Below are 13,598 nucleotides of genomic sequence, written 5' to 3'. Positions count from 1 at the left end.
CGAGGCTCCAAGGCATTGACTATTTGATTCATTTTAGAAAAATATATATGTTTTGTAGATGGTATAGCGGTGCTGGGCGTTGCGTCGTGGGATCGAACCTACAACTCACTGCTACAATTTTGGTACTCTGAATTGTAACTATTGCAATAATAAGTAGGCCACCACTGTAACATACAAGAATTTATAAATTACTTTTCATGCACAATGAATACGAGACTTGACACAAAAATTTAGGTTTTCTCTCATTTTCTTCTACTCTTGTATAACAGGTCTTAGAAATTTCTAAAAGCCTAAAATAAAATCGCCTATAATATGATAAGACTCTTAGAGTAGTAACTTATAGTCTAAAGAGTTAGTTTGAATCCCTGAATGGTACACTTACTGACGTGAACGTACATTTAGTGCAACCAATTGTCAGAAGTTACTATTATGTCAATACTGAAGTCCATCGAAGCCACTGAACGTCACTTGCCCCTTCTGAACATTGAGTTAGCAAAGTCGTCAGGGGCAAATGCATCCATTTTGGGCTAGTCGCTTTCGGCAGCCGAGTTTCAAATGAAGCTTTGGAGTGTAGCGAGCTACTCCTACAAATGAAGAGCTGTCCTGCTGTCCTATTAGCTGCGATCGCTTCATCCCTGTAGACCCAAGTCCAAGCAGGCCCCAACGTGTGTTGTGCTCCTGGGCAGACATAAGCGAACGGAAGCAATCACTTGTCCTCTGCATAACGGAAACTGGCTATGGGGAAATGGGGGCTAAGGCCTGACTCTACATGGTCAATTTATTTAATAACAATATTTTGTCATCATTAATTTACTCCAGCAAATCGACAAGCGACAGATATTCCACTTCAAGCTATAGCAGATAATTCAAATTCGGCAACTGCAACAGAAATATCTTTAAATATCAGGTCACTAAACATAGTGCCGCTCAATAAAAATAATGTAAACTATATAAATTTTATGTATTTTATTTTTTACTGTTCTCGTATTTTCAGTGTAATTATTTGAAGCTGCGTCAAGGGTGTTCTTAGTGTAAAGCTACAAAAAAATGAACACAAAAGTCATTGTTCGCTGTTCATTTGGGCTAGTCGCTTAAAATCGGACACAGGAGTTCGACGCACCAAAGATGTTCCTATAAAACCTTTGATAAAAATTGAATGGAAAGAGCTTATCATGGAATTCTACAAATGACGCATTTTTTAAAACGTAATGTGGCAAGTATTTAATATAATATTTCAAATTAAATGGACTCCAGATTTTAACTAATCGAAGTTCTCAATCTGAACTAGAAACATCCCAGCATCAGTTCTGCAGGTGCCCTGCCATCCGATACTCAGAGTAACGTTTACGTAGAAAGCGAACGCGAAGTTCCAATAATTTATACTGGAATTTCAACAGAGAATGGGCTTAAGTTATATTGGAATGATAAGACTGTTCAACATGTTTTCAGTAATATTCAGGTTATGTGTAATTGACTGAAAATTAAATATTTATCAATGCAATTTAATTTATGAACCTCCAATAATGTTGCTGTTTGCTTATGTAGATGTGTATAGTAAGCCTTTCAGTGGCAAGGAGTGTTACGAGTTAAACAAGTAATAATAACAAGCATTAATGAACAAGCTCGTCCTAATTCGGTAAATGCAGTATGGTAAAGTAAAAATAAATTGGTGCACACGTAAATGCTGCACGCCTAATAACTATTGAACCGCTCAAGCAATGCGTGGAACATCCAAAGGCAAGGAATGCAATAAATTCTAGAGGAAATGCAGGTTTAATTTAACAAGTAATATGGAGCATCGGCCGGCAATGAAGAGAATGGGAATTAACGTCCGTCTAAGGGCTTCAAAGTTGGGTCTACACTAACACTGAACAAATTTTATGCACAGAGAACAAATTTATTATAATGCGGCACGCTCACAAGCTCATACTTCTCATGAACCTTATTGTTTTCTTTCGTTAGATAGTCTTTAAATGACGACATCGCAAAACTCTGTAGCTTATCAATAGAAATGATACTATGCTGATAGATCGATCGAATTGATAGACCGATCTATTTTGCCTGCAATCTATTCGCTCAGAGGGATCTCTTATGCCATGAGTAGCGCTTATTTGAGATGTTAGTCGTATTTCAGACATATTTGACGAGTTTGAACGTTAGTTGGTGGAGTGTTTAAATCACACTATTGGTAACGTAACCGATTAACTCAACAAAATCCGGTCTGAATGTTACATGTTTCTCTAAAGAATTGTACATCCCATTTTGCATAAATTATATATTTTGGGGACGTTCGCAGGGACGCAAAATGCTGTAGTTACTGGTTGTGTTTCTCGTGTGTTTGTGTGTGGTCACTTCAATGATATCGGTGAAGCAAGGCTTCAGTGCACGATTATCTGCAATTATTTTAATTCAACAATTTGTGGTACCATGATCTTGGTAACGAGCTCTCTCAAACAAACTTACAATGATTAGATTACAAACTATTCTACATAAATAACTTTTAAACACGCGGATTAATTGAAATTTTTCTGTAGGCCATCAAATTTAATTACCCTATTTTTCTGCCCCATGAGTTATGGAGTTCCTAATGAGAGAGTTTTATAGCGAATACCGCGGTTATTAATTAACATGGCTACTGTATTTACCGCTCTTAGTAATTAAATATGTCTACGACGCTGTATTGAAATTACTGCATTAATTGTGCCAATAAATTCAATAATGGCACATTGAATTCTACATTATTGTCCCTCTTCGATATACATAAACATAATGCATGGCATTATTTCACAAATATTTTCAGATTTTATTTCCGATATTCACTAACACTTAAACTGTTCGTGGGTCCATGCATTGATGTTACGTGCAATAATTTTCTTCTTGCCAGACAACATTTTCTAGCTCATACCGTCAGATGAGAATTTCTATAGATCAGTGATTGTATCAAGAAATTTAGAAATTTAAATCAGGGAGCAGACACAGTGCACCTGCATGCAAGCATTCAAGCTTCATCGAGCGTGAAATTGACGCATTATTGCATCATTTACGGCGATAATGGCTCGAACACACGAGTTGCCCTTTGATCTTGGAATATATGAGGTAGTTCATCGATGTTGTGTAGCCTTAATTTACAATTACGTTCGGTAGTTTTCAATTATGGAATTTGTTCATGAGTAAGCAGTTAATCAGAAGGCAAGGATGAGAGGGTTCTGTGACTTTAAATATTACCACTCATGCAGTACGGCTCTTGGACTGATGATCTGAGGCTTAGGAAAACCTGCATTTCCGTCAAATTCTAGCAAAACGCATCGTAATTTTGTTGAGCGTCATCAGTAGATACTGATGATTATAACTACACAAGTAAATTATCGAAGGCACTCTGATGATTATCACTCTTTCCTCATATATGTGTGTTAGCGGCGCTTCAGTGAACACTTCGTCTCCATCATATGCGTAAAGGCAAGTAAATGAAGAAATAAATAGTCAAGTTAAACATGCACATACTGCGGAGAAAATAATTATTTTTAGATAATATGTTTGGAAACGAACTGTTAATGCAGCAATAAATTGAAGCGAAATGCTTCTTGCTCAACAGGAATGAGATGGAACTCTGATAAAACCCCCCAGGAATTTTTTGCCGTGAACACAGAGCGAGAAAGAAGCTGAGTTAAGCCGTTTCTCTCATCGCGTGTGTGGGACAGAGCCATTCAGCAAGGGAACGTCGGGCAAATTTATGAAAGGAGATTAGAGTCAAGGAGGCTGATGTGTGTGATGGACGGTCGGCAGCTTACCAGCGATGACGGTCAGCTCGTTAGGTGAGTACAGAGACGCGATGCTGCTGGTCAGCTCGCTGGAGGAGTACAGAGACGCGGCGCTGCTGGTCAGCTCGTTAGATGAGTACAGAGACGCGGCGCTGCTGGTCAGCTCGTTTGAGTACAGAGACGCGGCGCTGCTCGTCAGCTCGTTAAGTGAGTACAGAGACGTGGCGCTGCTGGTCAGCTCGTTAGGTGAGTACAGAGACGCGATGCAGCTAGTCAGCTCGTTAGATGAGTACAGAGTCGCGATGCAGCTAGTCAGCTCGTTAGGTGAGTACAGAGACGCGGCGCTACTGGTCAGCTCGTTAGGTGAGTACAGAGACGCGATGCAGCTAGTCAGTTCGTCAGATGAGTACAGAGACGCGATGCAGCTAGTCAGCTCGTTAGGTGAGTACAGAGACGCGATGCAGCTAGTCAGCTCGTCAGATGAGTTCAGAGACGCGATGCAGCTAGTCAGCTCGTTAGGTGAGTACAGAGACGCGGCGCTGTTGGTCAGCTCGTTAGGTGAGTACAGAGACGCGGCGCTGCTAGTCAGCTCGTTAGGTGAGTACAGAGACGCGGCGCTGCTGGTCAGCTCGTTAGGTTACGCTCAATATATATTATTGCGTTATATTTTGGGTTACGTAATATTATTGAGCGTCTATTGGCGATATTGCGTGATTTTCAAAATTTTGAAAATATATTGCGCAAACGAGAAGATATTGTGCCGTCTGGAGGCTACATTGCGCAATATTCATTAAGTGCGTCCGCAGCGGTCATTTGAAGTAGTGGTTTCGATCACATGTCCTTATCAAGGAAATTGAAAGAAACTTCTTTACATTAATGAGCTTTATCATGGTCTTAATGGTTTTCAAGGGGTTTCGAAGCTTTATGGAAGGTTAAATGAAATTATTTTAATAATTTTTTTAAATGGGTAGCAGTATGATCTATTGATTAAAAAGTATTCTCAGTTCATTTGCTAACTTTTTTTGTGAATAAAGTTCTCTCTGTCAATAGAGCATTTTCCCCTTCCTGCTAACCTTTTTTTCATTCATATTCTACGATTTTTTGCCTCATAATTATTACAAACGTCGCACAGTTGCACAAAGCATGTTGACTTATTAAAGTTCTGGAAGGAGCTGTTTGCGCAACATGGTTCTACGTTTGGGGGCGTGAATGCGCAGTCTCTTAATGTGACTCCTAGACGCTCAATAATATTGCGCAAACCAAAATATTGAGCAATAAAATTGAACTTCTAGGGACATTGGCTGCATTACGCGGCACTGCTAATCATGGTTGAGCGCTTGATTTATTTTACTTAAGCCAATGTCTTCAAAGAAAATATCGCTCACACATAAACGAATTTACGAAGAGCTGTAATGGATTTTAGTTCAGAAGTCAAGTTTCAAAAAAACTTAATTTTTAAAATAACAGGTATTTCCAATAGTGCAAAAAAAAATTGCTAGCAGTGCCCTTTTTGTGCCCTTAAATGAGCAGAGATCATTTTGCTATAAGCACATGCAAAAATGCTAGAAATAATAGGGAATACAAATATATTTAATATCAACAGTAGTACTAATATTAACAATAGTACTGAGATTTTGTTGTTTATTTGAACTTATTGTCTGCGCCGTCTCTGCTACTTGAAATTGCACCTGAAAGTCCCTGGCGTGAATTGAAGCCTATAGATGTTTTGACAGGCCTCCTCGACTTGTTATGCAAGGAGGGACATTTTACTCCGTGAAGCTTTCTTCGGTGGATGGTGTTCACAAGTTTGGTCCGGCGTCGACTTAGGAGTTGGTAGAAGTTGCCTAGACTTACGGTAACTGCGTGAGAGACGTGCTAGGTTTACAGCTCTCTTGCTGGTCACCCCCGGCAATCGAGAGTCATAATAATATAAAAACAACGTCAGACTTTTAAAATGTTCTCGAAAATTTTACCTTCATCTCCCCACAAAATATTCTGAAACAAATTTATATCATTTAATTTCATATACAAATGTTAAATTTCATAGTCCATTTTTGAATGCTCCCTCAAATGCGAGTCAAAAAGCTTGAATTTTTTATCAAAATAACCAACAAACTTGAGACGGATCACTCGTCACGAATGATCGCATTAACCAACGTAACTACAATAGCCCCATTTACAATCACGTACGAATGTATTCTCTAGCGAATTCGACGGAATTTTCGTCATGAATACAGCGGGCTCAGATTTGAGCATAATTCAACACCTTGTTAATCCTGCCATAACAATAAATGGAATATGGGTTTGAATATGGGCGAACGAAAAAAAGTTGAATTTTCACTCATAATTAGTTTTTAGTTTTCTGGCCGCCAACTTGCTAACAGCTAAATTATGCGAAGTCGTTGAATAATAAAATAAAGTCTGATACTGCCGAAAATTATTACAACATTGTTCACAAGAAAAGGCATAAGCCATAGCAACAGAAAAACATTCTTTGTCGCGGATATTAATAAAGGAATATTAAGATAAACACTCAGGCTCACCGCTGATATATTCATTCTAAACCTTCACCGGTCCTCAACTTCAGAAATAAGTCCCATGAAATTATTCTGGGCTCCGTAATTGCATGGCAGTTCACAACCGCCGTTCCCGGTGAAAGGCTGTCAAACTCTTCCAATAAATGCCAGCACCAGATGCACCAGATACTTGAGAATGCCTGGTAAGGGTTCAATGCACGAGCATTTCATAGATGCATTTCCTGCATGCAAGTTCAGTTGCATGCAGTTTAATGTAAATGCATCCTTGTTCTCACATTCTCGCAGCGGCTGCATGAATTAAGATGCACGCCCGTTAGTACAGGCGCGGCGGTGAATATAACGTTTATTTATTCACAAAATGAATGGGTTCTTATTCAGTCGGACCTCGTCTATGTTTCTAATTTTTATTCATCGAACCGTTAAGGTAAAATTTCGCAATAATGAAATTTTCCATTAAATTGTTCAGCGAGTCAGAAATTGCATTTGCAGATATAGATAGGCTCCTAACTAAGAACATTATTCTATATTTGTGAGTGCGAGAGACATAACAAACTCGCATTTAACAGAGCTGCCTAAGACTTTGGAGCGCCACAAGAAAATATTTTGCTTGTTATATGGCCCACAGTGCTCACTAGAAGTGAGAATTTGAGCATTAATGAGGATTTTCTTTCGATTCCTGACAACACTCGAAAGAATTTCGCTCAGATCGCCTTGCCGCTGTGTATGTCTAGCAGTAATAACTGTGAATTTTCTTGGAAGATCCTTGCATTTAAAAACCTTAGTCGGGAAGAAAAGTTATATTAAACTGTCGTGAAATAATAAGATTTTTAGTATTATTTCTTGATAAATTTTCCTTCGTCTAATAAGCTTTGCCAGAAAAAAAACATGTTCTAAATAGCAGTGACCTGAAGGTCTATGTATCAATAAAATGTGCAGAAAGTGTTGTAACTAAACGCATTGTGTTGAAGAGCTCGACAGTAAAAAGACTTTATAATATATTAAAAGGCAGTTTGATTCCTCGGGTTCTTCTTGCTCATGGCATTCATCCGTATTTAATGAACTTTATTTGCAAGATTTGGCTTTCGATATCAAGACCAATTAATTCTGACCAATTAAAGTAACGGTGCATAATTCCACTAGAGATAGGCTAATTTGTTCACAAAGCACGAAACGCTGAGTGATGATCAAGCAGTGATGCAGATAATGTGAGCTTTCGAAATACAGAGATTAGACATAGCTATATGGAAAACACCTGAGATACCCAAAAAATGTATTTTTATATGGTGTAGGTCCACTTTATGCGGCAATTAGAGCCTTAATTCTCCTCGGTAATGATTCATACAAAATGTAAATTGTTTCCAAAAGAATAAAAACCTCTTCTTCAGTTAAAACTCCCCCCAGATCTTTTAAAGACGATGGCGGCGGGAATAGACTTCTGACGTGCATCTAAAAAATTGACCATAAATGCTCAATAATTTTGAAGTCTGGTGATTGTGGTGGCTAAAATTACGATATTAAAATGTCTAAGCGTATGGTTCGAATCTAGAATAAAATCTAAAATGAAATAACCAAACAATTAGTTAAATAAATTGTTGTTCAAATTTTTTGAAGCAGCTTTGTCGTTGGCTGAAGCAAAGCCTGGGAGATCCGATTATCTGGTAATGAGCCGAAGCCTGGCTGACGCTGCACTAGAAACAAAACAAAGGAAACGCCGTCTTCAGATTGGTATCATATCCCAGGGTCATTTTATGCAATGAAAGCTTTGGCGTGTAGAAAGTTTCATCTGGTAGGATGGTGGTGAGAGCACAGCTGTCCCTTCATGTTTGTGTTGTCGTATAATGGCTATAGGAGCGTCTCGGAAAATGACCTTTGAGTGCAATTTCTTCTCTCATATTTACGGAGGAGTCTAAAGCGTTTTAACGGTAATGTGGCGCTAAATGTCATTTTTACGTCAAAGATTTTTTCAACCATTTATTCTATATAACCGGAATAGTAAATTACCATGTTTATATCTCAATCTTCTTTCCATTTAAGATATTATTGAGTAATATTATTGTGAACAGAACAATATATTGAGCAATTTCATTGAGAACAAAACAAGATATTGTGCAATATTTTGAGTACAAAGCAAGATATTGTGAAATATTATTGGGAACAAAACAAGATATTGCGCAATACTATTAGGCACCAAGCAAGATATTCCGCATTATAAAGAACATAAAAAATATATTGCGTAATATTATTGTTCACAAAACAAGATATTGCGCAATATTATTGAGAACAAAATAGAAAACATAAAGATATTACACAGTACAAGATATTACCCAATGTATTTGAGAACAAAATTATATATTGTACAATATTGTTACTTGCGAAACAAATATTTCGCAATATGGTTGAACGCAAAGCGAAATAATTTGCAATATTTTTTTATCACAAAATAAAATATTTTGCAATATTAGTAGGCTCAAAACAAGATATTTTGAAAAATCATTGACCTCACAGGGGCTGCCGCCATATATTATGCAACCAATATTGCTCAATAATATGGAGCGTCTAGGATCTTCTTTAATCTTGAGAACCTATTGCGCAAACGGGACAAAAATGTCTAGTCTAGTTGTGATATTGAGCAATATTACACCGAATCAGTCGATTGAACTATTCCTCTCTAAAGCGCCTTAATACCCAATAGGCAAAAGGAAGAAGAAAAATAATGTTATGGTGAATTTATGGAGACTAACCGTGATCATCAGTCCGACTTTAATTTGAAATGCGCAATATTGCATGGAAATATGTTTCTACGTTGAATAGAAGTTTTAATATAGAGCAATTCTACTACTATCAATACTTGAGAATGGAGCATTTTTATAGATGGAACATTTATATAATTGAACATATAACCGCGAGCATCGGCAGAGTAAATGGTTGCAATTTACTTACATAGTTAAGATAAAAGTAGTACCAAAATTCGTATTAAATGAGTTATGAGATATCACAAAAAGATTTACAGTGGTTGCAAGGAATCAATATATGAATTTAGGTCACAACAATTGTATTTTGAATACTTGAAATATTTCTCGATGATAATCAAATATACTAGATATTGGAACTCAATATATGTATTAAAATATCAATGATTTCATATTCCAGGTTTTAATTAATCCTTTCGTGATTCAATTGAATCATTTGTCATTCGTGATATTATTGAGTAATAACTTGGACAACTTTCGGATTTGCGAATATTTAGTGAACTGAACTATTTTTTGTCTCATAAGATTTTTTTTTGCGTCAGAATTCGTTAAATTACCATATATTACCAAGTTTGGCCAAACACTGAATTTTTAGTGTCACTTTGGTTGGTTACGTATACGTCATGTGACCAAACACTGTAGTGTTACTACTGATTTTGCACCCTATGTACCTACCATGCAGCAGCTAAATGGCAATGTCATGCAGACTAGAGTGCGATGGAAGCAATGTAGGGGCCATACTTTGAAACTATTAAGCCACTTCATTTTCATATTATCACATGGGCTTAGCTTTGTCCCATTGTAGAATTGCTACAGGGGATGTTGGAATCGAGTTCAGGCAACTTTCATTCTAGCCTTGTGCATCATAGAGGAAGGAGTTCCCAACATGAAACTTTGGCATATCTCATTCATCTTCACAGGAAAAGTATACTAAATTTCTAAATCCTTTCTTCGCTTGAAAATCTTATTGAATAAATTTTTCAAGTATGCAATTGGAATATTATAATTGAACTAAACTCCATGAGATCGAAATTGTTGCTTGTGATAAATAATTATCAAAAGCATGCAAACAAAATTTTCAAACATACTCCTGCACTCATGTTTTATCCACCTGCTCTAGCTCGGCCAATTATCCCCAAAAGTCAGCGTGCATGCAGCTGACTTTGAGGAAGCATAAGAAGCACTTAGCAAATTGCTTACCCATGCCACGATTCACATGTCACAGCCTTGCGTGCTTTTCAATGTTTTCTGTACTGCACACACTCAGAAAATTCAATGAGCCATATTGTCCAAATGGTGACACACTTTCTTACCCACAGCATGAGCAATGAACAGGCGTAGCACTGATACGCCTTTTTGCCGGGCCAAACTAGGTCAGGATGACTCACACGAGGGCAAGAAAGCATCGCTTTTAGACCACGCCTCACCCATTTCTCTGCATACTTATTTTTAGCGCATTTTCTCATTTATAAAAAAATGCACTATTGTGCTCGCCATGTCCGTCTGTCCATCTGTCTGTCCATCCGTGACTTCATATTTTCGTCGACGAAAGAATGCGCTCTCTGTCACTCACTGCAGTGAGTACTGAGTTATATTTTTTACTTATTGACGCGTAGCATTTGCAAGGAACTTTCTCTGGGCACACATTACAATTTTTCATCTTCCTGAAATTATATTACCTCGTACACTGCAGCAAGGTGGCTGGGAATCGCTGTGTGGGGCGATAACTTTTTCTGCGATTGTATCAATTCTGGAATTTCACAGCACAATTTTCTCATCCAGTGTTATTTATGGTTTAAAATTGTCTTCAATCCTGAATGCAACTATTGTATACAGTTCCTCGAAGTGATCTTCTAAGCCGTCTGTCTCATTAAAACTTTCGTTTCAAGACATTGATGACAAACTGACTAACCTTCTCGGTTCCTGGTTCAATTAACACCCGGTTGAAATTCGTGATTGACTGAACCAACAACTGCTCAATTATTCTCGAACTATTCCTGATTCTATTTCAGATGTGAGGCAAGAAGTGAGCAACAGCACTCGAAAGTACATGTTGAGACGACCTATAGGGATGACCAGGGCACAGCTAACAAAGAAGATTTGATTCTATGCTCATACGCCTGCTGATTATATTGTGTGGCCCCAGAACATTTTCAACCTTCCCCTGCAGCGAGAGAAATATCTATGAAAATATTTAATTAAGGAGAAGTACAGTAACAAATGACTCAGCTTGAAAGATTCGTAAGAATCATAAGAATTCTTGGGTGCAACAATATTATTTACACAGTTCTTTGATGATTTTTGTGAGATACATCTAGAGATGCTCGGGTTATCAGTACATTCTTTAAGCGTAAGGCAGAATTAATCTATTATTTTATAGTTGAACGTGAGCCAGAAATCTCATAGTCCATTTATCCACGAATCTCTTAGAAAACATTAGAGAATTGATTTTATAATGTTGTTGTGCAAAGGTGCTCGGCAGGCTGGTCACGAGACGCTACTCATCAGCAGGTAACAATGGACACGCTAGCTTATGGCTTCCGATCGCCTGAAAACCTACCAGATCTTGTACGAACTGCAAACTGTACTTGAGCACGCGAGGTCGAATGGGATACTGGTCAGTTGCTTTAGAGTATTTAATTGATTATAATACGATTAAAATTATCGTCTATCAAATGATTCATAGTATGATCTCAGTTTTTTCCGGACGTAAATTCTTGCGTTCATGTAATTTTTCAACTTTAAGGCAGCGTGTATTGAGCTTGGTATCAGAGATATCATAATATTCTATCTGTTGAAGAACACATATTGTCGAAGTGGTTTTGAATTATTTCCATCGTCATATAGTATCTATGCAACCCTACACTTCCTAGAACTACATCCATGGAAAAATTCATTTTAAACCGACTCCGAGATGTCATATCAGTTGCGCCGGGGTTAATTAACGATTAAGCCGAGTTAATTAACGTACCGAGCTGACAGAGGACCTGCGTTAAACTGTTTCGCGAAGTTGAGTTGTCTGGCTAATCTACTCTTTATCACACACAATCTCCTCTTTAACACTGACTTAACCTGTTAGTGAACATGTAAGATTTGAGCAAAATTACCTTTTCCGTTATACCAAAGTAGACTGAATGTCCTTGCAGCTAAACTCTCAAAGGCGCTAGTGTTTCTGAATTTTATTTCTGAGTGTTAAGGATTTGCTAGAGCGATATTTATGTAAAGTCCATTATGTTCGAAGGCTCTCTAAATAGTACTTGTGCACTACTATTTTGTTAGAATTCGTGTATCAAGCATTTTTAATGTTACTTTACCACATGCTCTGTTTAGTATATACAAACTCAGGTTTCATAGATATATTTTTGCATGGAAATAATTTCTCAGGTAACCTTCGCGTTCTCTTGCGGCATGGAACACAGGCTGTAGATGCAGAACTCGCCCCTTGAAGTAGAACGACCATCGAGGTCTGCGTTAACAGAACGCCGCTCGATTAAAATGTGCCTAAAATACAGACCATAAATTCCGAACGATTGCTCTTCAAAATATGTTGCGATATGAATTCCAGGTATTAGTGGTGAAAGCTTAAACAAACACAAGAATCTAGGCCTATACAGTAGAGAATATTGGCCAGAATAATTTTATATAAAATCAGTTCTGAACCAGGGATCAGGCTTTTTAAATCCTGCTTCAACGATAAGACACTGGAATAATCAAGCGTTTGGACACAAGCGAAAATGTTCTAAAATCATAGGTTGAGTGTCGTTTGTAGGTCGGAAATAGTTCAGTGCTGCCCATATCTTCGTGAATTTGTTTGTAAAATCAAATGTAAAACGTCGGCAAGAAATGCAAATAAAACAGGAGCATAGAAATCTATTTAGCTTCGCCACATAAAGTGCCCTGTATCGGTATCGTCCAAATGAGAGGAGGCTCGCCATTCCCCTACAACTGAAAATGAAAACTGAAAAATGGCAGACTTGTAACATAGAAATTTTGATGAAAAAAAAACAAAGATTTCATATAAAAATATATTCTTAAAATTGAAGGAACGAGAATGGTATTTCAAGTTAGAAATAGAATATCACTATACACCATACTATTTGGGTGTTACGAGGTATTCATACAGGAGCTCAAGCTGCTCAGTATCGACCTGCAAGTATTAGCGTAAGCCTTTGCGTGTTCTTATCTATCGCTGTAAGTGACAAAGTTAAGAAGAAAACAGAAAAAAAATCGAGCTCTTCTGTGGCAAGTTGAGTGAAATTCGGTGTCGGGAACACCTCAACTTTTCTGATGAAATTCAAAGACGAAATATTGTGTATTCTTTGCAGTCTGAAGGGCCGGCGAATCCCAAACCTGCGTGGCGTTGGCTCTAAGTTATGCTAAACTTTCTTCATTTATGTCAGGATAAAAACAGGGCAAAAACAATGTTTTTAGAGCCGGAATGGTTCGTGCTTCAAAACCAGCAGTGCATTAAAGACAGATTTGCAATTGAGCTAAAAAACGAACTATAAAGATAGATAAGTAAGCATTCTCAAAATTCAAATAATAAAAGGGCC

This window comes from Hyalella azteca, unplaced genomic scaffold, assembly GCF_000764305.2.
Source record: "Hyalella azteca isolate HAZT.00-mixed unplaced genomic scaffold, Hazt_2.0.2 contig14228, whole genome shotgun sequence".
Lineage (NCBI taxonomy): Eukaryota > Metazoa > Arthropoda > Malacostraca > Amphipoda > Hyalellidae > Hyalella > Hyalella azteca.
The sequence above is the reverse complement of the archived record's forward strand: the minus strand, read 5'-3'. Positions refer to the sequence as shown.